Source organism: Bubalus kerabau, chromosome 8 (assembly GCF_029407905.1).
Source record: "Bubalus kerabau isolate K-KA32 ecotype Philippines breed swamp buffalo chromosome 8, PCC_UOA_SB_1v2, whole genome shotgun sequence".
Lineage (NCBI taxonomy): Eukaryota > Metazoa > Chordata > Mammalia > Artiodactyla > Bovidae > Bubalus > Bubalus kerabau.
In genome coordinates this window covers 94113999-94141927 of record NC_073631.1, presented here as the reverse complement: position 1 = coordinate 94141927, position 27929 = coordinate 94113999, and the positions used below count along the sequence as shown (strand labels likewise).

Genomic DNA, 27929 nt, shown 5'->3' with positions numbered 1-27929 from the left:
TAGAGAAAATAGCATTTATATATATATAGGCCTGGAGCTCTGTGATGTCCTTGTGGGGTGGGTTTAGGCACCAGGAGGGAGGCTATAGAGGGAGGGGATATATGTAAAGTTATGACTCATTTGTGCTGAAACCAACACAACCTAGTAAAGCAATTTTCCTCCAATTAAAAAATAAATTTTAAAAAAAGGAAGGAAGGAGATAGAGAAATAAATGAAATGTTAAATTGCCTTGAAATACTTAAGATCCTGAAGCCCTTAAAGATGAAACTTGTAGAAAAAAATTGATGACGCAGTTGGAAAACACATCAGAAGATTTTAAAGAAAGAGCAGTCCTGAATACATAGGTTTGTCACTGACCAGAGGATGGATGGGAAAATCCTTAGCTCCTAAGAAAAGGCATCCAGCATCAGAATGTGTTCATGATGAGTGTGTGTTCATTTGCTCAGTTATATCCGACTCCACAACCCTATGGACTGTAGCTCCCAGGCTCCTCTGTCCGTGGGATTCTCCAGGCAAGAATACTGGAGTGGGTTGCCATTTCCTTCTCCAGGGGATTGTCCCAACCCAGGGATTAAACTCAAGTTTCCTAAGTATCCTGATTGCAGGCAGATTCTTTACTGCTGAGCCACTGAGTATGTGGCTTTCCAAATTCATTACATCTTTTTTTTTTTTTAATTTCCTCTTAGTCTGTGCTCAGACTTAACTTCACTGTTGCCTAAGCCTTCACTCAATCATGATAAGCTCTTTATTGTTATCTGTTAAATAGCTCTTATATCCCAGCTGAAATCTGTGAATTTGCCTATGTGCTGCAGTGATAAAGAGTTTAATATTCTGACAGTTCAGTTCAGTTGAGTCAGTCAGTCATGTCCAACTCTTTGTGACCCCACAGCCTGTAGCACACCAGTCTTCCCTGTCCATCACCAACTCCCAGAGCTTGCTCAAACTCATGTCCATCAAGTAGGTGATGCTATCCAACCATCTCATCTATTGTCATCCCCTTCTCCGTCTGCCTTCAATCTTTCACAGCATTAGGGTCTTTTCCAATGAGTCAGTTCTTCACATCAGGTGGCCAAGTATTAGAGCTTCAGCTTCAGCATCAGTCCTTCCAATGAGATAATTCAGGACTGATTGCCTTTAGGATTGAGTGGTTTAATCTCTTGCAGTCCAAAGGACTCTCAAGAGTCTTCTCCAACACCACAGTTCAAAAGCATCTATTCTTCAGTGCTTAGCTTTCTTTATGGTCCAACTCTCACATCCATACATGACCACTGGACAAACCATAGCATTGACTATATAGACCTTTGTCAGTAATGTATGTCTCTGCTTTTTAATATGCTGTCCAGGTTGGTGATAGCTTCTCTTCCAAGGAGTAAGTGGCCTTTAATATCATGGCTGCAGTCATGATCTGTGATTATGGAATCACAGATTTGGAGCCCAAGATTTTGTGATTTTTGAGACCAAGAAAATAGTCTTTCACTATTTCCATTGTTTCTCCATCTATTTGCCATAAAGTGATGGGACCAAATGCCATGATCTTTGCTTTTTGAATGTTGAGTATGTTTTTTTAAATTTCATTTACTTATGGCTGTGCTGGGTCTTCACTGGTGCTTGAAGGCTTTCTGTAGTTTCAGAGCATGGGGGCTACTCTTTGTTGCGGGCCCTAGAGCACGCAGATTTCAGTAGTTGTGGCATACGGGATCAGTTGCTCTGCAGCATGTGGAATCTTTCTGGACCAGAGATTGAACCTATATCCTCCGCATTGGCAGGCGGGTTCTTATCCACTGCACCACCTGGGAAGTCTGAATGTTGAGTTTTAAGCCAGCTTTTTTACTGTCCTCTTTCACTTTCATCAAGAGTCTCCTTAGTTCCTCTTCACTTTCTGTCATAAGGGTGGTATCGTTTATATATCTGAAGTTATTGTCATTTCTCCTGGAAATCTTGATTCCAGCTTGTGCTTCATCCAGCCTGGCATTTCACATGATGTACTCTTCATATAAGTTAAATAAACAGGGTGACAATATATAGCCTTCATGTATTTCTTTCCCAATTTTGAATCAGTCTGTTGTTCCATGTCCGGTTCTAACTGTTGCTTCTTGACCTGCATACAGGTTTCTCAGGAGGCAGGTAAGGTGTTCTGGGATTCCCATCTCTTGAAGAATTTTCTGCAGTTTGTGAGTCAAAGGCTTTCGTGTAGTCAATAAAGCAGTAGATGTTTTTCTGGAACTCTCTTGATTTTTTCGATGATCCAACAGATGTTGGCACTTTGATCTCTGGTTCCTCTGCCTTTTTAAAATCCAGATTGAGCATCTGGAAGTTCTTGGTTCATGCACTGCTGAAGCCTGGCTCGGAGAATTTTGAGCATTACTTTTCTAGCATGTGAGATGAGTGCAATCATGCAGTAGTTTGAGCATTCTTTGGCATTGCCTTTCTTTTTGATTGGAATGAAAACTGATCTTTTCCAGTCCTGTGACCACTGCTGAGTTTTCCAAATTTGTTGGCATATTGAGTGCAGGTCTTTAACATTATCATCTTTTAGGATTTGAAATAGCTCAACTGGAATTCCATCACCTCTGCTAGCTTTGTTCATAGTGATGCTTCCTAAGGCCCACTTGACTTTGCATTCCACGATGACTGGCTCTAAGTGACTGATCATACCATCGTGGTTATCTGGGTCATGAAGATCTTTTTTGTAGAGTTCTTCTGTGTATTCTTGCCACCTCTTCTTAATATCTTCTGCTTCTGTTAGGGCCGTATATTTTCTGTCTTTTACTGGGCCCATCTTTCCCATCTGACTGTAAAAAGGGTAATTTTTCGATATATTCATTTACTAAACCAGCCATTACAATTCAGTGTTAGCAAATAGAACAGCATCATTGACTGAACCTAGAAATATGAATTTAGTTCCCAGGTTAATTGATGATGATACTGGCTTCATTTAAATTGGTTACAAGGCTCATTTTTAAATTTGTTTTGAAGTCTTTATTTTAGAAAATGGCTTGAAATGGAAAGCAAGAAGTTCTGATATTCTCCAGAACCTGGATCCAGTGTAGAAAGACAATGTCTTTTAATTGTCTGTAAGTTTTTTGTGTAACTTTATTATTTTTTAGCTTGAATTCTTCATGTATCAAGTTATTTACTGACATTATCATAAGAAAGTCAAAGACTTAGTTCACTTTTGCTACCCTCTCCTCTCTCTTCTCCTCGCAGTGTTTGTTTTTCTGTGGTATTATTTTGAAACTCTGGTTTTTCTTCTTGTAAATTCTGTGACCACAGGAAAGTATACTTAAGCCTCTATTTCTGTCTCTAACCTTTTGACATATCTCTTATGACCTGTATTTCTACTCTCTGTTTTATAAGAAAAATATGTTAAAATATATACACTTTGTTATGTTCTGTCTTTTCATGGATATAACCTATTTTTTTCGGAGCCACACTTTCACTATTTAATTATTAAGTTTTTAACATTGACCCTCTGTCCCAGAAGGGCAACCATGACTGGCTTCCCTGTCTCTGTCCCTAGACTGACTCTAAAAGTAGAAAACAATTAAACATTTACCTTATTTTATGTAAACATTATTTAAGTCTGGGCTGAGATTCCGGTTTCCTATTCTGAAAGATCTGTTTCCATAAACCTGGCCCTTTCAGAGGAGAATGTTGCTGGCTTCAAGGTCAGATGGAGTCTCCTTTCTTATACTCAATCTGTTGCTTAACATTCAAAAGCATTTTTATTTGCTTTATACTCAGATTTTTAAAAAGCTATTTGTCCTGACTGTTCCGGTAGCCAGTCTGTTTATTTTTCCTTGCAGGGTTTGTCACTGTTCTCTCTCTCTGTCTCTGTCTCTCTCTCCATTATCATCATGGGTCTTCCTTTAACCCTCTTGGAAATTTTCCTTCTGTACCTTTCTGTCTCCCTAGTTCCACTTTACTAGTTGCTTTCTAAATTCCTTGCATAAATGTCTTCCCCTGATTTCCCTTCTTGGATGGAATCTCATCTTATGAATTACATATTTTCCTCTTAATATACTTCCTATGTTTTGGAAATACACCCCCAACTGAATCCCCATGGTAGTGACAAAGGAGCCTGGAAGGCTACAGTCCACAGGGTTGCAAAACAAACTTCCTTGAAGCAGTTTAGCACATACAGGGTGCAAGGGAATAAAACTATCTCAGTAAATGTCTCAAAAATTTATTTTGACTGGTACTTAGTTCATAGATTTGTTAAATTTTGAAGCATTGATATAAAATTATTTTTGTTTTGAATTTTGAAGGAATTATTTGGTTGTTTCTAATATCCAGTAATGCTAATCAGGAATACCTCTGAAAAAAATCAAGAATGATTTGACATCTGTCATTTTTTGTACAGGGGACTCTAGGCTTTTTTCAATGTGAAGACTCGTATCCAAAGCCCTGGAACATTTCTTTGTATGGTTTATTATATATTATACTACCCTCAGGCTGTATATTGTCACCCTGCTTATTTAACTTATATGCAGAGTACATCATGAGAAATGCTGGACTGGAAGAAGCACAAGCTGGAATCAAGATTGCCAGGAGAAATATCAATAACCTCAGATATGCAGATGACACCACCCTTATGGTAGAAAGTGAAGAGGAACTAAAAAGCCTCTTGTTGAAAGTGAAAGAGGAGAGTGAAAAAGTTGGCTTAAAGCTCAACATTCAGAAAACTAACATCATGGCATCAAGTCCCATCACTTCATGGGAAATAGATGGGGAAACAGTGGGAACAGTGTCAGAATTTATTTTTGGGGGCTCCAAAATCACTGCAGATGGTGACTGCAGCCATGAAATTAAAAGACGCTTACTCCTTGGAAGGAAAGTTATGACCAACCTAGATAGCATATTCAAAAGCAGAGACATTACTTTGCCAGCAAAGGTCCGTCTAGTCAAGGCTATTGTTTTTCCAGTAGTCATGTATGGATGTGAGAGTTGGACTGTGAAGAAAGCTGAGCACCAAAGAATTGATGCTTTTGAACTGTGGTGTTGGAGAAGACTCTTGAGAGTCCCTTGGACTGCAAGGAGATCCAACCAGTCCATTCTGAAGGAGATCAGCACTGGGTGTTCTTTGGAAGAAATGATGTTAAAGCTGAAACTCCAGTACTTTGGCCACCTCATGTGAAGTGTTGACTCATTGGAAAAGACTCTGGTGCTGGGAGGGATTGGGGGCAGGAGGAGAAGGGGACGACAGAGAATGAGATGGCTGGATGGCATCAACGACTCATTGGACGTGAGTTTGAGTGAACTCCGGGAGTTGGTGATGGACAGGGAGGCCTGGCGTGCTGCGATTCATGGGGTTGCAAAGAGTCGGACATGACTGAGTGACTGAACTGAACTGACCCTCAATCTTCTCTGATTTTTCTTTTTGTTATTTTCTTAGTCAAATATCATACCCTGTAGGATGATTCTTTATCTGTTACAATGTGTCCTTTTGCTTTGTACATTCTACGTGGTCCCACATTTATCTTCTAGTCTTTCCAATGTTTTATTTCAGCAATTACATTATTAACCTTTAAAAGTAGCATTTTTATTCACTTTTTTTGTTGTTTAGTTTCTTAATTATGTCTGACTCTTTGCGACCCCATGGACTACAGCACCCCAGTCTTCTCTGTCCTTCACCACCTCCTGGACCTTGGTCAAACTGCTCAAGTCCTTGCTCAACAGACTCATGTCTGTTGAGTCAGTGATACCATCCGGTGTCCCCTTCTCCTCCTGTCTTCAGTCTTTCCCAGCATCAGTTTCTTTTCCAATGAGTTGACTCTTTGCATCAGGTGACCAAATTATTGGAGCTTCAGCTTTAGCATCAGTCCCTTCCAATGAATATCAGGGTTGATTTCCTTTAGGATTGACTGGTTGGATCTCTTGCAGTTCAAGGGATTCTCAAGAGTCTTCTCCAACACCACATTTCAAAGCATCAATTCTTTGGCATTCAGCCTTCCTTATGGTCCAACTCTCACATCCATACATGACTACCGGAAAAGTCATAGCTTTGACTATATGGACCTTTGTTGGCAAAGCAATATCTCTGCTTTTTAATATGCTGTTTAGATTGGTCATAGCTTTTCTTCTTTTAAGAGCATTTTATTTGTATTTATGGGTATACTTTCCTTTATTTATTTTTAAAATTTTAACATTGTTTTAATTTTTTTTGCTTTTTATTTTGTATTGCAGTATCATTGATTCACAATGCTGTGACTGTTATTTACAATTTTTTAAAGTTTCTTTTCATTCTGTGTAACACCTCAGTTTCCTCCAGTATCAGAGAGCTTTCAGTTAATCTTCTGATCTCTCTTTCCCTTTTCTGTTTGGTGACTCTTGGTTTTACAAATTCCTGGATAGTTGGAATGGGTTTCCTTTGTTTCTGTGAAAGTTTATGGATATGTTTCCCCCTTGAATCTTTGATCTGGAGGAGAAGTCAGACCAGAAGCTCTGTGCAGGTGGGAGGAGGGTAAGATGTATTGGTTGGTTGGTGAAGAGGATTTTTCCTCCTAGAGGAAGGTCAGCATGCACACTAAAAATGTCTTAGTGTTCTAGTACTAGTATTCACGTATTCTGGCTGATTTTTGTACAATTTCTTTAAGAAAAGACTTCTGGTTTCTTGTCTGGCAGTAAATGCCAATTGAGAAGGATGAATATCCCATTCATCAATGATCCTGCACATCCACTATTTTAGTACAATATTTTAACATCATTTAAAGCTCATAAAATTCAAATTACTTGCTGTCTCTGGGTGTTATGTCTCCATGGGGTTCTCTTTGGGCAAACTGGTTTTCTCTGAAGCCCTCTAACAATATATTTTTGGAGAAGGTAATGGCACCCCAGTCCAGTACTCTTGCTTGGAAAATCTCATGGACAGAGGAGCCTGGTAGGCTGCAGTCCATGGGGTCGCTAGGAGTCAGACACACCTGGCAACTTCACTTTCACTTTCACTTTCATGCATTGGAGAAGGAAATGGCAACCTACTCCAGTGTTCTTGCCTTGAGAATCCCAGGGATGGGGGAGCCTGGTGGGCTGCCGTCTATGGAGTAGCACAGAGTCAGACACAACTTGAAGCAACTTAGCAGCAGCAGCAGCAATATATTTTAGGTTATGAACTCTCCATTTGTTTTTTCAAACTTTTTCTTTTGTATTGAGGTATAGCCAATTAGCAATGTTCATTTATTTTTATCAACCCATAAGTCTTCATTTTCAGATTCTCTGGGATTTATTAAATATCTCATCTGTTGGTGACAATTCCATTTTGTGTAATTATATAGTCTCTATTGACTATTCTTTCTTACACAACTGTACTTTTCCTACAGAAGACTCTTGAAGGGATGGCCAGAAAATTCATGAGCCCACTTCACAATCTAGATCATCAATATCAATGTGATTTTGAAAATAACCTCATGAAATATTGTGGAGAGAAATTGTCTGTTAATTATGTAGATTATTAGATTTAGAAAATAAGTGGTAGACAAGAATCTGGCTATAACTTATGCTGCCAACATTCCAAATAAATGTTCTTAAGGCAAGATTTTATTAAGATATTTATAAATGAATATAAGAATTAACTGGACAGAGTTCTGGATTGTGTTTTTGGTCTTTCACATCCTAATCTTCCTAGGATGGGGTAGCCAGAAGAAGTGTTGTCATGGTAACTCTTATGGGTGGGAGTTATTGCAGAGAATATCAGAGAACAAGCCTGAAGTTTTTTTAATAGCTTTATAATTTAGCATAAATAAAGGTATTTTTCAAGAGCTCTTCAACTTTCCAATATATGGGTACTAGGAATAGGAATCTAAACTAAATTATTCATTGTTACCACTTACAAAAACTTCTTTGGAGATTTCTAGTCCTTGTCAGTGGGTGGATTGCTTCCTAGGCATATAGGAGATACTTTGAATTTATAATTTATAGTTTATTTTATATTCATACAATGAAATTGGCTATTGCAGCTGTAGTAGCTTAATGCTTTGAGCCCTGAGGTTATAATAATGAAATATCCCACCTGACAGATGTCTAAGACCCATATCCCATTCTATGCTTAGTGACACAAGGATATATTTTGTCCAACACTACTCTATACCATGTGCTTCCCTGGTGGCTCAGTGGTAAAGAATCTGCCTGCCAATGCAGGAGACTTGGTTTGATCCTTGGGTTGGGAAGACCCCCTAGAAAAGGAAAAGGCTACACACTCCAGTATTCTTACCTGGGAAATTCCATGGGCAGAGGAGCCTGGTGGGCTACAGTCCATGGGGTTGCAAAAGAGTTGGACAAGACTTAGCGAGTAAACAGCAACGAAAAATTCTATACTGTGTCCCAGTGAGAGAGTGCAGGTGAACTGAAATCAGACACAAAAATGACTGAAGGCCAGAAAATATTAAGACATGGTATAAAAAGTGAGCATATGGCAAAGTACTAATTGAAGAGTAATGAGGTAAGAAAAAAGCAACTAGGTGAGGGGACATCAATACCAATCAAAAAAAATATCAAGTTACTTTAGGAAACAAGGAGATTGGAAAAACGTGATGCAGAGCCAGCGAAAGGTTAAGAAGAAAATCAGAAACTTCTGGTCATAAAATTCAAGAGAATAAACAATAAACTCACACTTCTGGCGACTGTAGAGAGAGAAAATCTTTTCTTTTGGGAGTAGGTTGTTCTTGGAGCTCTGATTGAAAACTGTAAGCAGTTTTAAGGGCTGGAATTTTAAAAAATGATAATTTCTAAGATTGGTATTGTTTAGATCTGAAAAACTGGCAGACCTGGGATTGATTTGGGTAAGCGTAATTTGCCTTTCTGTATTCAACTAATCTGAACACTTGTAGCCTATAATAGAGTAGATTTTCCTTTCTAAATGGATGAGACTGCATTTTGGAATAAGTTTATCATTGGGGGTTGTAGAAGACACACTTTACACATGACTGGGAAGAACCACTTGTCCCCTTCCATCCTCATAATCACAGCAAAACTGACACACTAGCTAAGAAAAGCTCCCTCCTTGTGAGTTCTCCGCCTGATTTCATTCAAATTTTGGTGATGCATGTTAATACCACCTGAGAAGTACTGCACATCCTGACAGAAGGTCTGTCAGGATTTGATTGGCAGCTCTGATCTGAATACAAAGTGTCCCTTTCTTCTTGAAAGAAGAAGAAAATTAAAAATAAAATTATTTCTGCATGTTTGTCTCTTTTTGAAGAAGTTCAGTATATCTTGAGAGAACAAAAATTTTGTTACTTGGAGCCTGTCATGGTTGTTAAATATCCAAGTTGGAAAGTACTTCTTTGCAAACAATATCTACTTGGCTTTTTTGCCAGCTTCATTTTAGAGAGCAAATTAAGGAAATGTTGGCTTTTGACTATATTATGTAAGACACAAAACAAAATGAGAGTAAGAAACTCCTCTGTCTTTGATGAGCCACTGTTTTGAGAGAAGAAATAATATGTTCCTCAGGAGATATTTGTGAAACTTTTGTACGTTTATTCAGAGCAGCTAAACTTTGGGGACATAAATTTTGAAAGCACAGATTTTTTATTGGAATAGTATTGCTTTACAATGTGTTAGTCTCTGCTGTACAGTGAAGGTAACCAGCTGTATGTATACATATGACACTGAAAGATGAACTCCCAAGGTTAGTAAATGCCCAATATACTACTGGAGAAGAGTGGAGAAATAACTCCAGAAAGAATGAAGAGAGAGAACCAAAGCAAAAACAATGCCCAGCTGTGGATGTGACTGGTGATGAAAGTAAGTCTGATGCTGTAAAGAACAATATTGCATAGGAACCTGGAATATTAGGTCTATGATTCAAGGTAAATTGGAAGGGGTCAAGCAGGAGATGGAAAGAGTGAACATCATTTTAGGAACCAATGAACTAAAGTGGACTGGAATGGGCAAATTTAGTTTAGATGACCATTATGTCTACTACTGTTGTCAATAATCCCTTAGAAGAAATGGAGTAGCCCTCATAGTCAACAAAAGAGTCTGAAATGCAGTATTTGGGTGCAGTCTCAAAAATGACAGAATGATCTCTGTTTGTTTCCAAGGCAAACCATTCAATATCACAGTAATCCAAGTCTATGCCCCGACCACTAATGCTGAAGAAACTGAAGTTGAATGGTTCTATGATGCCCTACAAGACCTTCTAGAACTAACACCAAAAAAAGATGTCCTTTTCATCATAGGGGACTGGGATGCAAAAGTAGGAAGTCAAGAGATACCTGGAGTAACAGGCAAGTTTGGCCTTGGAGTAGAAAATGAAGCAGGGCAAAGGCTAAAAGAGTTTTGTCAAGAGAACACACTGGTCATAACAAACACCCTCTTCCAACAACATAAGAGATGACTCTACACGAGGACATAACCAGATGGTCAATATAAAAATCAGATTGATGGTGTTCTTTGCAGCTCAAGATGGAGAAGCTCTATATAGTCAGCAAAAAAATAAAAGACTGGGAGCTGACGATGGCTCAGATCATGAACTCCTTACTGCAAAATTCAGACTTAAATTGAAGAAAGTAGGGAAAACCATTAGACCACTTAGGTATGACCTAAATCAAAACCCTTATTATTACACAGTGGAAGTGACAAATAGATTCAAGAGATTAGATCTGATAGACATGTGCTTGAAGAACTATGGATGGAGGTTTGTGACATTGTATGAGAGGCGGTGATTAAGATGGTCCACAAGGAAAAGAAATGCAAAAAGGCAAAATGGTTGTCTGAAGAAGCCTTACAAATAGCTGAGAAAAGAAGAGAAGCTAAAGGCAAAGGAGAAAAGAGAAGACATACCCATCTGAATACAGAGTTCCAAAGAATAGCAAGGAGAGATAAGAAAGCCTTCCTCAGTGATCAGTGCAAAGAAATAGAGTAAAACAATAGAGCGGGAAAGACTAGAGATATTTTCAAGAAAGTTAGAGATACCAAGGGAAAATTTCATGCAAAGTTGGGTACAATAAAGGACAGAAATGGTATGGAGCTAATAGAAGCAGAAGATATTAGAAGAGGTGGCAAGAATACACAGAAGAACCATACAAAAAGATCTTCATGACCCAGAAAACCACGATTGTATGATCACTCACCAACAGCCAGTCATCCTGGAATGTGAAGTTAATTGGGCCTTACGAAGCATCACTATGAACAAAGCTAGTGGAGGTGTTGGAATTCCAGCTGAGATATTTCAAATCCTAAAAGATGACACTGTGAAAGTGCTGCATACAATATGACAGCAAAGTTGGAAAACTCAGCAGTGGCCACAGGACTGGAAAGTGTTAGTTTTCATTCCAATCAAAAAGAAAGGCAATGCCAAAGAATGCTCAAACTATTGCACAATTACACTCATCTCACATGCTAGCAAAGTAATGCTCAAAATTCTCCAAGCTAGCTTCAACAGTATGTGAACCGAGAACTTCCAGATGTTTAAGCTGGATTTAAAAAAGGTGGAAGAACCAGAGATCAAATTGCCAACATCTACTGGGTCATTGAAAAAGCAAGAGAGTTCCAGGAAAACATCTACTTCTGCTTTATTGACTTCACTAAAGCCTTTGACTGTGTGGATTACAACAGACTGTGGAAAATTCTCCAAGAGATGGGAATACCAGACCACCTTACCTGCCTCCTGAGAAATCTGTATGCAGGTCAAGAAGCAACAGGTAAAACCAGGCATGGGACAACAGACTGGTTCCAAATAGGGAAAGGAGTACGTGAAGGCTGTATATTATCACCCTGCTTTTTTAACGTCTATGCAGAGTACATCATGCAAAATGCTGCAATGGAGGAAGCACAAGCTGGAATCAAGATTTCAGGGTGAAACATCAATAACCTCAGATATGCAGATGACAGCACCCTTATGACAGAAAGTGAAGAGGAACTAAAGAGCCTCTTGATGAAAGTGAAACTGAAGAGTGAAAAAGCTGGCTTAAAACTCAACATTCAGGAAACTAAGATCATGGGATCTGGTCCCATCACTTCATGGCAGATAGATGGGGAAAGAATGGAAACAGTGTGAAACTTTATTTTCTTGGGCTCCAAAATCACTGCAGATGGTGATTGCAGCCATTAAATTAAAAGACATTTGCTCCTTGGAAGAAAAAACTATGACCAACATAGAGAGCATATTAGAAGGCAGAGACATTTTTTGCTGACAAAGGTCCATCTAGTCAAAGCTATGGTTTTTCCAGTAGTCATGTATGGATATCAGAGTTAGAACATAAAGAAAGCTGAGCTCCAAGGAATTGATGCTTTTGAACTGTGGAGTTGAAGAAGACTCTTGAGAGTCCCTTGGGCTGCAAGAGATTAAACCAGTCAATCTTAAAAGAAATCAGTCCTGAGTATTCATTGGAAGGACTGATGCTGAAGCTGAAGCTCCAATACTTTGGCTACCTGATGTAAAGGAATAAATCATTGGAAAAGACGCTGATGCTGGAAAAGACTGAAGGCAGGAGGAGAAAGGGATGACAGAGGATGAGATTGTTGGATGGCCATCACTGACTCAATGGACATGTGTTTGAGCAAGCTCCAGAATTGGTGATGGACTGGGAAGCTTGGCGTGCTGCAGTCCATGTGGTTTCAAAGAGTCAGACAGGACCGAGTGACTACTGAACTGAACTGATCTGCTCCCTTTGGGCCTCCCTCCCAATCCTTGCCCCTCCATGCCACCCCTCTAGGCCATCACAGAGCACCAAGCCAAGCTCCCTGTTGGCTCTATAGCAGCTTCCCACTAGCTGTCTATTTTACACAAGGCCATGTATATACGCCCATCCCAATCTCCCAGTTTGCCCCACCCTTCCCTTCCCACCCTGTGTCCACAGGTCCATTCTCTACATCTGCAACTCTATTCCTGCCCAGGAAATAGGTTCATCAGTGCACTTTTTCTGGATTCCACAAATACATGTTAATATGCAGTATTTCTTTTTCTCTTCCTGACTTATTTCACCCTGTGTGATAACTCTAGGTCCATCCATGTCTCTACAAATAACCCTATTTTATTCCTTTTAGTGACTGAGTGACATTCTACTATATATATGTACCACAACTTTATCCATTCATCTGTCATTGGACATTTGGTTTGCTTCCATGTCTTAGCTATTGTAAATAGTGCTGAAATTAACATTGAGGTGCATATTTCCTTTTGAATTATTATTTTCTCAGGAGAAAGTGGACACCTCTTACAATGTTGTTGGTGGGAATGTAAATTGATACAGCCACTGTGGAGAACAGTATGGAGGTTCCTTAAAAAACTAAAACTAGAACTACCATATGACCCAGCAACCCCACTACTGGGCATATACCCTAAAAAATGATTTTAAGAAGTGTGATTGAGTGAAATGTTGAAAGTCATGAGTATGAGGCTGGATCATTAGCATTTAGCAGTGAATTTGTTCTCTGGTTTCTATTCAGGGATTACAAGCCTTGATTTGCTCTTGTTTCCTGAGTTCCCTTTCACGTCAACCAAGCTTGATAGTGATTTTACCTTGACTTCACCTGTTTCACCTTAGCTAGATACAAACCTTTTTGTCATGATTTCCTACAAACAGTGGTCCTGATACTAAAGACACCAGAGGTTCTACTGCCACTCTTTTTAAAATTAATTTTAATGTAATAAAAAATCCTATGGAAGAATAGTTCCATGTATTTTTTAACCTGGTTGACATTTTTAAGTTTGGGGTAGACATTATTAATTGAAATAATGGAAAGCACTGCACATTTTAATAATAATTTTCAACAGAAAACAAATAGATGATCAGCAATAAATTTAGGAGACTAAGCATTTACCCAAGTTCTGCCATTTTTAAAATCTTCTAAAATTTGAAGTTATAAGAAGTTAAAATAATAGTCTGCAGTGAGACAAGAGACAAAGAGAAAAGGCCATGTGGTTTTCATGGAGAAGTGTAAACCAGAGAAACATATGTTTTGTCAGCTAATTAGATAACCCTAGATTGTTTGGTTTTTAGATTGACATGATCTCTGAATCACTCATGCTAATAGAAAAGAATTTAAAAATAAACGAATCATCTATAAATATTTTATTTTTAATATTTCCTTTTTTTACTGTCATTGTAAATGAATATATTTGATGTCATGAAATTCATAAAACTTTAAACAGAATGATGAATTCATGTTGGAAATGTTTGAGCCAAGAGATAATATAAAGTTTTGAAGCTTCCCTCCTTTTTAGCTTTATACTCATCTCTGATCTATTCTTTCCAATTTTGAGGCCCTCAAACTCTGAAACAACAGCCAAACTTTTTCCTTTACTGTTATTATAACTGGCTTATTAAATAAGTTTAATTTATTGGGGGTATAAATAAAACATTGCTTACTTCTCTTCCAGTTCTTTAGAAAAGTTGAGTGCAAATTCCATAGCTTTCTGATAATTTTTTTGCTATCAAAATGAGTTCAGCATCATTTATGGCCACAAGCTCACGTCCTATCCAAGCTCTACCCCTTATATCCCCAGTGTAGGCTGCTGCTGCTGCTGCTAAGTCGCTTCCGTCGTGTCCGACTCTGAGAGCTATTACTTTGACCAACTGAAGTGTAAATTACAGACTGTGGGCAGGAATGAGCGGGGGGATGTGTCCAAGACTAGTGTTCTCTTTTTAAGCATCTTATTACTCTCTCTCTCTCTACAGCTAGTTTGGGGGCAGAGAGGAGTAATAGGTGAAAATAAGTTCATCTGGTGGCTTGTCAGTAACTGTGAAATATCTTTGACCTCAGTCTGGTCCAGTCTAGTTCCATCTGCCGGTGACTATGGCTGACAGGTATCTTCTGAATTAGTAGATGGTTTGATCTTTTTGAGATGAGTTCAGCTTCATCCTCACATCTTCTCTGATGAGAAACATTTCAGAAAACAATAGCCATAATATCCCTTGGCCTTTGCTATTGACCAAAATCTCCAAACAAATCTCTGTGATTAGGAGAAATGTCTCATTGCTTGACTCAGAGACTGCTTGAAAATCCTACCCAGAGTAGCTCCCTGTTATGTAACTTCTGTGTTTTCCACGTAAAGTTGGAGCCACATTGTGTGTGTGTGTGAAGCCAAATTAACTACTACTAAATCCTCTTCTCCATCTCTAAGGTCCTGGAAGTCACCCACTCTCCCTGAATGTAATCGTAATCATCACGCTTTTAACTTCAGACTGGATGAGGTACTTTACTGTTGTCATTTTTTATCTCCTTGATTCAGGCTCCTCTAGCAAGTCTCCAGGCTTGAGTACTCTCTAGCAATTAACACTCTCTGTGTTGACATACAGTCTCATACACGTTAGGACATACATCAGGATATTCTAAAAACCTATCTCACCATCCTTCTCTTTGTTGGTAGCTCCAAATATACCTGTAGGTTCTGTTACACAGTAGAAATCCATCCAGGACATCTTTTCATCAGATATCAGTAGTCTCTACTGTGAATAGTGCCTTTCTCACAAGGCTGGAACATCAGATGGATACCTTTAGATGGATGCCCTCCACAGGAATTTTATCCATGTGTGGATGAAAGTTCAGGGTTATGGTGGGATGGAAGGGGGTGTCATCCTTGAAGTGGGATGCTCCTGAATCTTGGTTGGCCTTTAGGGTAGCTTAATGACTCCTTCAGTTCAGTTCAGTTCAGTTCAGTCGCTCAATTGTGTCCGACTCTTTGTGACCCCATGAATCGCAGCACGCCAGGCCTCCCTGTCCATCACCAACTTCCAGAGTTTGCTCAAACTCATGTCCATTGAGTCGGTGATGCCATCCAGCCATCTCATCCTCTGTCATCCCCTTCTCTTCCTGTCCCCAATCTGCCCCAGCATCAGGGTCTTTTCCAATGAGTCAACTCTTCGCATGAGGTGGCCAAAGTATTGGAGTTTCAGCTTTAGTGTCAGTCCTTCCAATGAACACCCAGGACTGATCTCCTTTAGAATGGACTGGTTACAGACTCTCATGAGTCTTATCCAATACCACAGTTCAAAAGCATCAATTCTTTGGCGCTCAGCTTTCTTCACAGTCCAACTCTCACATCCATACATGACCACTGGAAAAACCATAGCCTTGACTAGATGGACCTTTGTTGGCAAAGTAATGTCTCTGCCTTTGAATATGCTATCAAGGTTGGTCATAACTTTCTTTCCAAGGAGTAAGCGTCTTGTAATTTCATGGCTGCAATCACCATTTGCAGTGATTTTAGAGCCCCAAAAAATAAAGTCTGACACTGTTTCCACTGTTTCCCCATCTATTTTCCACGAAGTGATGGGACCGGATGCCATGATGTTAGTTTTCTGAATGTTGAGCTTTAAGCCAACTTTTTCACTCTGCTCTTTCACTTTCATCAAGAGGCTTTTTAGTTCCTCTTCACTTTCTACCATAAGGGTGGTGTCATCTGCATATCTGAGGTTACTGATATTTCTCCCAGCAATCTTGATTCCAGCTTGTGCTTCTTCCAGCCCAGCATTTCTCATGATGTACTGTGCATATACGTTAAATAAGCAGGGTGACAATATACACTCTTGATGTACTCCTTTTCCTATTTGGAACCAGTCTGTTCTTCCATGTCCAGTTCTAACTGTTGCTTCCTGACCTGCATATAGGTTTCTCAAGAGGCAGGTCAGGTGGTCTGGTATTCCCATCTCTTTCAGAATTTTCCACAGTTTATTGTGATCCAAACAGTCAAAGGCTTTGGCATAGTTAATAAAACAGAAATAGATGTTTTTATGGAACTCTCTTGCTTTTAGATAGTAAATAAAAAATCAAAGCAGTTTCAGGGCAGCTCTTCTTAAACCTTTCAGCTTTGGGTTTATAACTTAGATTTTTGGGTCAAAGTAAAAGGCTCACTCAGCATTATGATTTCTTAGTATTTTGGGGGGTGGCATGAGAAACAATGAGTGTTGCTGGTAAAATATACTTGTCTTAATTTCATAGGGTAAGCAACAGTTCTTCTATTATACAAAGAGGACTTCAGAATGGTTCAAAATACCAATAATTTAAAAATATCATTGATGTCATAATTAACTGATGTTGGAGTATAACCCCGCCTGTGGATTCTACAGGGTCAAGTTTGCTAACTGCAGTATAACAGGGAGAAGTATATACAAGTACCAGGAGGCTAAGGGATTGCCACATTCATTATAATGGGCTTTATAGCTACAAACATTATATCCACGTATTGTACAATGGGAATTTCTGAGATACTTTGAATAATAAGAGTTAGCCACTTATTTAGCCATACATTCCTTCAGTAATTCTTTGTTTTAACTGTCTTTTTAACATTTGGAGCCCACTTATTTAACACCTTTGTTTTAACATAGAGCTTCCATGGTGGCTCATAGGAAGTCAACTGGCCTGCATTGCAGGAGACCTGGGTTCGATCCATGGGTCAGGAAGCTCCCCTGGAGAAGGGACTAGCAACCCACTCCAGTATTCTTTGACATAAGTCTTACCTAAATGTTGTTCCCTAGTTTAGATTCTTAAATGATGCACCACATAGAAACTTCTTAGTTTACATTAACTAAGTATTTCTTCAACATTAAATGCTTATTTAGTATTACATTTCTTTGGATGAAACTTAATACAGTAAATATCCCTCATGCCAGGATGCCCTAGTCAATTAAAACTCAAAAAACAGTTATCTAACCAGTTATCACTAGTCATCCAGGGTAAATAGTTCAAGAAACCCTGGAAATGAGTACATTCCTTTTGCCACAAGAAAAGACTAAGTCTTGGTGAAACCTCTGACACAAATATAACCTTTCTCCACTTCTCTTTATCAAGAGTTTCACCCCCAGATACTCTGATATAAAACTTCAGCCATGAAGACAATATATCTCATTGAACTATATATAGTTCAGTCCTCTTAATATCCATCCAGCTTGGCAGTTAATGATTTTATCATCTTTAACTATTTAATGGGCTTCCTTGGTGACTCAGACAGTAAAGAATCCACCTGCAATGCAGGAGACCTGAGTTTGATGCCTGGGTTGGGAAGATCCCATAGAGAAGGAAATGGCAACCCACTCCAGTATTCTTGCCTGGAGAATCCCATGGACAGAGACGCCTGGCAGACTACAGTCCACGAGGTCACAGAGAGTTGGACACAACTAACACACACACAGCACACAACTATTTTATATATACTCTCTGAATTTTATTATTACATTTCAGGGCTTTGGGAAATACCTTTTTTTAAAAGATAAGTCAATTGGATATATTATTTAAAGAGAAAGTGTCATTTAAAAGTGTAAAAGAAAATACCTTATACATCACCCATTTTAATGAAAAACAATAGAAAATACATGCATAGATGAGGAAGGACCTATAAATCATTGCTGCTGTCCAGAATGTATTATCATTTTGGAGTGTGCATGCTCAGTCATGTCCAGCTCTTTGTGACCTAATTGTAAAAATGAAATATAGTGTGTATTGTTGTTGTTTAGTCACTAAGTTGTATCTGACTCCTTTGCAACCCCATGGACTGGAGCCCAATGGACTCCTCTGTCCATGGAATTTGGCAGGCAGGAATACTGGAGTGGGTTGCCATTTCATCCTCTAGGGGATCTTCCCAACACAGGGATCAGACCCATGTCTCCTGTTATTCCTGTATTGGCAGGCAGATTCTTTACCACTGAGCCACCTGGGAAGTGCATCATTTTGGTAACAATATGGTGTGTCATCCTGAATTGGTTTTTGTTTTACTACTGCTGCATTTTTTTTTTTTAAGGAGTACTACTGCTGTATTTTTTTTTTTTTTCTTAAAGAAGTACAAGATAGAAGCTGCCAGTAATAGTAATCATGGTGAACCAAGTGGAATAATGGGATATATATTCTGCTGTGTTGACAACTGCTGGAATCAGTATATCATGCAGTGAGTCATTTATAAGTAGGAAAGGTTGACTAAACAAAGTTTTATATAAAACTGATTTCCAGTATCGAAACTCCATTTTCTTACAACTCACATTAAGGAATGACTTGGAAAAGCTCATGTAACTTAACAGGCTGCCACAATAATTAAATTAAGCACAAGATTGTCATTCATTAGTGTATTTTGTTAAAGTTCCTATTTAGCCAAGTTAGTAAATGTGCATTTTATCGATCTTCATTGGATAACTGTACTATCCTCATCCTATTCCTAAATGCCATCAGTCCCAGAATTGTTTAATCCTATCCCCAAGGCTGGAATGCTAATACTTCAAAATGGTACTTACAGAATTAGAGTATTTTTGGTCTCCTTGAAGAAGCCTATTAGAGAAAGTAATTTATTTACCAAATCAGATATAACTACTCATTACACTGTGTTCTTAGCCAAAAAGGACATGTTTTGACCAATAAATTTCATCTGTGGTGTTTGTTTGTTTACATTGTACTCTTTGGTGTGTTGCTGGTTCATTTCATCTCTGTGAAGAGATTTCTACTTATTTATTGACTCATTTATAAGCAATAGAAAGACTGACTAAAAGGATTTTCTCCTGCTGTTGAAAATCTCAAGTTGTAAATAAACATCTTTCTAAAATTTGTAAGTCAAGAATACAAAAGTTTTAACATAAGTTTTCTCTATTCTTTGCTACCTTTCCATCAAATATAATAGATCAAGGTTATTTCTGTGTTGTATAAGCAGATAGAATATTAACAGTTCCTAATAATTAGAAGTCTTGCCAATAACCTGACTTCTAGTTAAAGAAGGTAAAATCCCCTGGAGAAGGAAATGGCAACCCACTCCAGTATTCTTGCCTGCAGAATTCCATGGACAGAGGAGCCTGGCATGCTAAAGTCCATGAGGTCACAGTCAGACATGCCTGAGAGACTAACACTTTCACTTCATAGTTAAAAATCTATGATTTACATAATCACTAATATAGACTAAAAATTATATGGCTCTGAAAAGTTCATTGTCCAACATTTTTAGGTTCTTTCATCTGAAATAGAAGTTCAGTTCAGTTCAGTTCAGTCGCTCAGTCGTGTCCGACTCTTTGCAACCCCATGAATCGCTGCACGCCAGGCCTCCCTGTCCATCACCAACTCCTGGAGTTCACTTAAACTCGCACCCATCGAGTCAGTGATGCCCTCCAGCCATCTCATCCTCTGTTGTCCCCTTTTCCTTCTGCCCCCAATCCCTCCCAGCATGAATCTTTTCCAATAAGTCAATTCTTCTCATGAGGTGGCCAAAGAACTGGAGTTTCAGCTTTAGCATCATTCCTTCCAAAAAACATTCAGGTTCAGTGGTGCCTTTAAATAAAAAGAAGCAAAGTCAGCGTAGGATATAAGCACTGCTACTGATACATAAGTAAAGATCAGCCTTCTCTGACAATGCAGCTTTGTATCATTGGGTTAGATTTTGAGTGGCATTGGATTTGTTGTTCCAGCTTCCTCAGATCATAAAATGATCATGTCTGTTGACAGAATTACAGATGCTGCTATTCAAGACTAGAGAGTGATTGAAGAGAATTTCAAAGAAAATCTAATATATCCAGTTGCAAATGGACACATATGTCACTTCCAGTGGCATTACACTCACTACTTACGCTGAGCCTACACGACAGAAAAAATAGGTTTGGAACTTTCAGTTCCAATTTAAAATAATGGTTTACATTCTTACTATGTGGGGCCCTGAAATCTCAACTTTATCCTCAGAGATTCCAGTACCATTGGGAGAATTCACCAAAGCAATTGAGCGGTTTTTGATGATAAACACATTTCACACCTCACTCCCACTACTGTGTATCATTATAAGTTGTTAGGTCATTTAAATGACATTTTAGAAGGAACTGAGTTGCAAGACAATTTAATCCATTCAAGAATTATCCAGCATAACAGTAATCAAGATGGAATTTGAATCTTGTTAAAGTTGAAACTGTTCAACTGGTGTTGAAATCACTTGCAGCCGGTATTTCCTTTATGGTCTGTGTGCGTGCTGTGTGCTAAGTAGTTTGAGTCATGTATAACTCTTTGTGTCCTCTTGGACTGTAGCCTGCCTGACTCCTCTGTCCATGAGGCTCTGCAAGCACGCACTGGGCTTATTTTACTTCTCCAGCTACCTGTGGCCCATTTTCTTGTGTATAGTGCATGTCACACATGCCTCTTACACACCATGATTTGCTCTAGTGAAACGCATATAGGATTGCCTTGCATCAGTATACTCTGCCCTCTTCACTAAGTGGCAACAGGGCATCAGAGCCTGACTTTATCACAAGCGTTAGTTTTTCACTTAGTTGCCCTCCTTATAGCTCTGGTTCTTAGGTCTAGTACAGTTGCCTTGGTTCTACCTTTTTTGACTGGGAGATTTTTGTAGAAACTAACAACTGTAGCTTTTGATTTGTTATGTATAAGTCAATATTGAACCACTCACGTTTGAGTAAATATCAAGAGCTTTTTTTGTACTTACTGTATTTATTGAAAACTTTCTACATATCTTACTAAAGCATTCTAATATTGCATTAGAGTGTGATAGGTGAAATAGCAGAGGAACAGAACATCTGTTATAATTATACTGTGTTTCACTGCACTTTTCCCTAGAAGACCAGACTCTCTATTTTCTGGCAGCACTTTTTTTTTTTTTTTTTTTGGGTCATGGATATTACTTCCTCCAGAATTTTGTTGTTGGTGGTCAGTTGCTGAGTGGTGTCTAAACTCTTTGTAACCCCATTGACTGCAGCACACCAGGCTTCCCTGTCCTTCACCATCTCTCAGAGCTTGCTTAAACTCATGTCCATTGAGTCAGTGATGACATTCAACCATCTCATCCTCTGTCGTCCTCTTCTCCTCCTGCCTTCAATCTTTCCCAGCATTAGGGTCTTTTCCAATGAGCTGGCTCTTTGCATCAGGTGGCCAAATTATTGGAGCTTCAGCTTCAGCATCAGTCCTTCCAATGAATATTCAGGGTTGATTTCCTTTGAGATTGACTGGTTTGATCTCTTTGCAGTCAAGGGATTCTCAAGAGTTGTCTCCAATACCACAGTTCAAAAGCATCAATTCTTTAGCAATCAGCCTTCTTTATGGTCCAAATCTTACATCCATACATGACTACTGGAAAAACCATAGCTTTCACTATATGGATCTTTGTTGACAAAGTGATGTCTCTGCTTTTAAATATTCTATCTAAGTTTGTGTTCTTTCATTTTTACCTGATAGTTGACAAGGTAGATCTTTGTGGAGGGCTTTTTTAGAAATGAGAAATTTTGTGATGCATCATTTAAAAAATCTATGGTAATAAACTTGCCTTTATAATATACATGAAATTGGTACAAAAACATAATGGAGGAAATGTGAATAATACCAACAACCACAAGTTGTATAATGAATACCTGATCAATTTTAAGCTCTAACAACTTTGCACGATGATGTTAATTGTATCACCCTCTAAAAATGTATTGACAAGTCTTCAGTCAATAATGTTCAGGTAGCATAAGATGTATTCATATGTCTGCAGTCAATAATGTGTTAAGATTGCAAAGTTTTCTTCTTAAAAATCCTACGGGGAAGGAAATCACCAGTGAGGCACTGCCAAAGTCTGCTGTGCCTGCCAGTCTGTGTGGAGACAGTGGTCCAGTGAATGTTACAGGAAAGGATCCTTGATCCCTTCTTTGGGGAGCAGTCTCCTGAAGGCAGGGCTTACCTGGTGGCTCAGTGGTAAAGAATCTGCCTGCCAAGCAGGAGACTCAGGTTCGATCCCTGGGATGGGAAGATACCCTGGAGGAGGAAATGGGTACCCGCTCCAGTTTTCTTTCCTGGGAAATCCTATGGACAGAGGAGCCTGGAAGTATACAGTCCATAGGGTCACAGAGTCAGATGCAACTGAATGACTAAACAACAACTTACTGCAGGTAGCTCATTTTTAGGGCAAGAGCAAGGCTTTTTCTTTTTCTTTTGTGTTTCTACTTTGTGCTGTCCTCTAACCACTGTCTTCAAAACAATATTTATGATATCCATAATTTTTCACGTATCTTTGCATTGGAGAAGGAAATGGCAACCCACTCCAGTGTTCTTGGCTGGAGAATCCCAGGGACGGGGGAGCCTGGTGGGCTGCCGTCTATGGGGTTGCACAGAGTCGGACACAACTGAAGCAACTTAGCAGCAGCAGCAGCATGGATTCTAAATAAAACTAAAGATACCAATGAAGAAGGCTTGGCATTTATACCTGATTAGAGAAAGAAACTAAAGAAAATGCAATGGAACTAACACTTTCTTTAGAGGCAAAAAAAAAAAAGAAAAACGTTTTTGGGACAAAAAAATATTTTATTTATAGTTCTTTTTATTTATTTTTTTATTTTAATAGTTTCAGGCATGATTGATGTTTGTAGGGCTGCAGTTTCCCTCTGAAAATGAGGCAAAGCTTCTAACTAAAATTTATAAAATCATGTACCTTTTTTTCCAGAGGATTGCTTCTCTATTGTACCTCTATCTGCATTGTCATCCCAGAGCACTATTTTGAAGTTTTACAATGTAGGTGCCAATCTGAAAACCACAAAACAATAACTTTATTTTTAACTTCTTGCCTCACTTTGAGAACTGAAATTATTCAAACATGCATCTGCTCTCCTGAGTAATTTTAATTCGTGGATACAAAGTGTTTTGTCTCTCACTTATTAACTTTAGACAAAGTGGGATATTTCTCCAACTGTATGTATCTAACCTCAAAATAATTTGTTATTTGGGGAAGTAAGGATGGAGGAGAGGGGACAACAGAGGATGAGATGTTTGGATAGCATCACTAACTCAATGGACATGAGTTTGAGCAGACTCCAGGAGAAACTGAAGGACAGGGAAGCCTGGTGTGCTGCAGTCCATGAGGTTGCAAAGAGTTGGACATGACTTAGCAATGGAACAACAACAACATAAGACAAGAAAGCCACATGCTGTGTTTTTTTTTTTTTTTGAATTTCAGATATGAGATTATGCTCAATTTTCAACCGGATGTGTTTGGTGCTTTGTAGACAGAGCCATTGTACTTTATTTTAGTATTCTGAGATACAGTGTTTCCTTGGCATGTCCTCTTAGAGCAAATAAAATTACTTTTCATGGGTATTACCGAATTTTAAGCTGAGAGGATTCAAATGTAATGTTCAAAGGGGAATTTATCCTGAGACCATTTGTATTCTACCCTGATTTTACACTTTGAGGAAAAAATTATCTGGGCACTTACAACCATACAAATAAACAAACATCAAACATCAAAACAAAACAAGCTATAAAAGCTGAACAAGAATAACAAAACGCTAGTAGAGCCTTCATTTAATAATCTGAAGCATCAAATGCCAAAAACTCTCAGAATAAAGGATTTGCCTTGAAGTTAATAATCAATATAACACCTAGAAAAACAGTTGTAATTATAAACAATAAGTCATTCATTTGAACGGTTGACAAGATTATGTAATATAGCAAGTGCAATAAATGCTGATGTTTGTGATAAGTATTCATTTCCAATAATTGATGAATATCTTCCTACAGAGTAGTTTATGTGTGACAAGGCAGGAATTCTGGTTCAGAGCTGTTCCCAGCATTGTGTAAACTGATCATGGTAAAAGAAGGGAAATCTAGCCAGACCCTGTTGGATCTGCCTAGCTCTTAATCCAAGCTGTGAAGATCATCTCTTGCCTACGCAATTCATCTGAAGCTGCTTTTGTCGTTTGTATGCCTTGTTTCTTCACATCTAGTTATGGATATCCTGTGTGCAGCATGGCACAATGGCTTGGGGTTAGGCTGTAAATTGTACCGTAGTCTATCTTTTTCACATGGACCAGATTAAGTTTCCCATGAATCTGTTAGGAAGATAAATTGCATCTGTTTTCTTCTACTGGTGTTTCTGTTCTAAATAATTTTATTTATGCTTTTTTGTTTTGTATTTAAGTGTTCCCTTGAGTTTGGAGATCATAATTTATTCTAACTGCTCTCACCCCTTCATTTTTAGTTGTAGGCAACACATTATTCACTTTCACGATGCTCTTCTGAAAATAAGAGCAATCTACGTCCACAGACTGAAATCTCAAATTCCAACTTAATATTTTCTTCTTGCATTTATTCTATTATTCTCTGAACAGGAAATAGAGAATTCTTTAAGAATGTCAAATATTAACCTGTGTTGCTCTTAAAATATTATAAACAAAGTTTTATAGTTTAGTGTCTTGGAAAATAATACATAGGACTATAAAGAGGAAGACTGAAAACATCAGAAGAGAAACAAACAAAAAAGCTATGTCTAAAGACTTATAAAAATAATTTTAATTAACTAAATTTCTATTCTGATTTCCTCTTAAAAGCAGAAAACTGCCCTTAGGTAAAATAATACCTGTGTGCTTTGTCTCTTTCTTGTTCTTTTCTCCCATGCCCTTCTTTTGTTTGATTTATTCTTTAGTGATCTCTTTGAAACTTAACTTTACATATTTTGATTTTTATCTACAAAATTTTTGGATATTCTTACATCTGTACTCTTACATTTACTGATTCAGTTCTGTTCAGTTCAGTTCAGTCGCTCAGTCGTGTCCAACTCTGCGACCCCATGAATCGCAGCATGCCAGGCCTCCCTGTCCATCACCAACTCCTGGAGTTCACTCAAACTTACGTCCATCGAGTCAGTGATGCCATCCAGCCATCTTATCCTCTGTCGTCCCCTTCTCCTCCTGCTCCCAATCCCTCCCAGCATCAGAGTCTTTTCCAATGAGTCAACTCTTTGTATGAGGTGGCCAAAGTACTGGAGTTTCAGCTTTAGCATCATTCCTTCCAAAGATCACCCAGGACTGATATCCTTTAGAATGGACTGGTTGGATCTCCTTGCAGCCCAAGGGACTCTCAAGAGTCTTCTCCAACACCACAGTTCAAAGCATCAATTCTTTGGCGCTCAGCTTTCTTCACAGTCCAACTCTCACATCCATACATGACCACTGGAAAAACCGTAGCCTTGACTAGATGGACCTTTGTTGGCAAAGTAATATCTCTGCTTTTTAATATGCTATCTAGGTTGGTCATAACTTTCCTTCCAAGGAGTAAGTGTCTTTTAATTTCACGGCTGCAGTCACCATTTGCAGTGATTTTGCAGCCAAAAAAAATGAAGTCTGACACTATGGAATGCAAACTTTTATTCCATCAAACTGAAACCAAAAACTTAACCACTGTTAGAAAGCTCTATTTAATTCATTTAAAATCTTGAGAAAAGATTCTATACATAGTATGCTTCTAGAAACAGAAAACACTGATAACTTATTATATACGTGCATGCAGAAGATAGACTTTGAAATTGAAGAAAAAGTCAACCATGAAAGAGCACCAAATCTCAATTTGGAAGCAGGGAAGTAATCCTTATTTCACATCATCTGTGGTTTGGTGAATAACAAAACTAGCTGTCTTGCCATTGTCAATAGAAAATGCATTCAGCTTTTATCTTGAGTTTACTTGTCCTCTTATATTTTGATTGATAAGCTGTCATTGATTTCCTTTTCAACTATATCCATAGTTAGATGTGTGGAATTTTCACAAACACTAACACCTAACAAACCTCTGGAGATATTAAAATAAGGTTGCATGCTGAAATGCAATTGAGTCTTAATTCATATTGTAATAACAATTGGGTTAACTTCTAAGAGTCTAATATTTAAATCTGAGTCTGGGTTACTAGGCTGGAGTGGACCTATTGGAAAGTTCATGTCAGGCTTTGGAAGAGAGACAGTCTATCTATGGAAAGCAAAGTATTGTAAAGTATTGAGATTCATTCGTTCACTCATGTGATAAATTTACTATTTCAGAATTGGTTTTGGTCAAATGAAATACTGTTTCAGGGAACACAGGTGACAGAGTTGATGTTTTGTTTTATTGTTTTTAAATTATTTTTTTGGAGTATAGTTGCTTTACTGTGTGGTGTTAGTTTCTACTGTACAGCAACATGAATCAGCCATATGCACGGCTCCCTTTCCTTTTGGACTGCCTTCCCATTTAGGTCACCACAGTGCATTAGGTAGAGTTCCTGTGCTATTCAGTGCATTCTCATTGGTTATCTATTTTATACACAGTATCAATAATGTATATGTGTCAATTCCAATCTTTCAATTCTTCCCACCTCCGCTTCTCCCTTGGTATCCATATATTTCTTCTCTACGTCTGTCTCTCTGTGTCTACTTTGCAAATAAGATCATCTATACCATTTTTTCAGAGGCTTCCCTGGTGGCACAGACAGTAAAGAGTCCACCTGCAGTTCAGGAGAGCTGGGTTCAATCCCTGGGTCAGGATGATCCCCTGGGGAAGGGAATGGCTACCCACTCCAGTATTCTTGCCTGAAGAATCTTATGGCCAAGAGGAGCCTGGGGGACTACAGTCTATGGGGTCATAAAGAGCTGGGCAAAATTGAGTAACTAACACTTCATACTATTTTTCTAGGTTCTACATATACGTGTTAATATACAATATTTGTTTTTCTCTTTCTGACTGACTTCACTCTGTATAACACTGTCTAGGTCCATCCACAAAAGCTGAAATTTTAATATTCCATATCACAAAAAGAATATATTTTTAGAGCTACATCACCAACTTAACAGCATGCAGAGATCTCTGAATAAGAGAAGCCATTCAATATTAAGTAGAAATATCATTGTGTTTATTTAATATCACTAAAATGAAAACAGAAAATAGAATATGTCAGTCACAAAACAATGAGACTATAGCAATAATATGCCAGAATTTTACATTCTGGAAAAAAAATAATGTATGCAGAGAATAGAACATTTGGTTTTTTCCTAAAAAATTGATATGTTGTTTGTTACACTTATTTTAGAGTAGGGAGTAGAAAACAGCAGCAAGTAGGGGAGATGTTAGGTGTCTTTTGGGACATGAAACAGCAGTAGTCACAATGACAAGTAGAGGAAGCAGGTGAGTGAAGGGGAACAGGGTTGTGGTGGTTGTTAAGGATGATGGTCACTACGCTTATCAGATTTAACCTGTTCTAGGACTTTGTATGGACTCATCCATTCAGTTCTCAAAATATCATGTGAAGT

General features: G+C 38.4%; 1 protein-coding gene across 1 annotated transcript in view; it reads left to right on the top strand.

The window, feature by feature from the left end:
- GRM8 (glutamate metabotropic receptor 8) overlaps positions 1–27929 on the top strand; it is an 857461-nt gene that overhangs the window by 692247 nt on the left and 137285 nt on the right. The gene's annotated exons all lie outside the window — the stretch shown is intronic.